This window comes from Micropterus dolomieu, linkage group LG23 (assembly GCF_021292245.1).
Source record: "Micropterus dolomieu isolate WLL.071019.BEF.003 ecotype Adirondacks linkage group LG23, ASM2129224v1, whole genome shotgun sequence".
Lineage (NCBI taxonomy): Eukaryota > Metazoa > Chordata > Actinopteri > Centrarchiformes > Centrarchidae > Micropterus > Micropterus dolomieu.
The window spans coordinates 4,245,244-4,245,863 of NC_060172.1; positions in this window are offsets into that span (position 1 = coordinate 4,245,244).

The window sequence follows — 620 nt, forward strand, 5'->3', positions numbered from 1 at the left end:
AAGTCCAGCTGCCCTTGACTTTAACCCTTGTGTGGTGTTCATATTTTTGTTATTCAGCCAGTGTTCGTGGGTCTGGTGGACCCGCTGCATTTTGGGGTTTTTAATTCAACACAATCAAACAATTTTATGTTAAAATACTCAACAGATGTTTACTTCATCCCAATTACAAGCAATATAAACAGCATATCCAACGAAGGTTAAAATCAAGGGCAGCCGGACTTGGTTGAAGATACTGGAAGACGTTTCGTCCCTCATCCAAAGGACTTCTTCAGTTCTGACTGACTGGCAGGGAAACTCAGCTATTTAACCTCAGTGGGGTCGTTGGCCCGGGTCATCGATACCGCCGGTTCGTTAGTGTTCCTTGTTGCTGTGATGACAGTCGTTACGGTCGTTAAGGCTACCTGTGGCCGAGACTGAACGACCATCGTTGGTATCTTCACCTGAGGCCAATAGGTTACGTTTGTTGAGTTTCCTGGGAAGTGATGAAAGGACAGCATTGTAAGTGGGGGATGAGTGGTGGCGTAGACCCCCTCCCCTGTTCAATGACGGCTTCTCCACCCTGGTGTAGATGCTTCCTTGACACCTCTTTCAAACCATCCATCTTCTCTGTCTAAAATGTG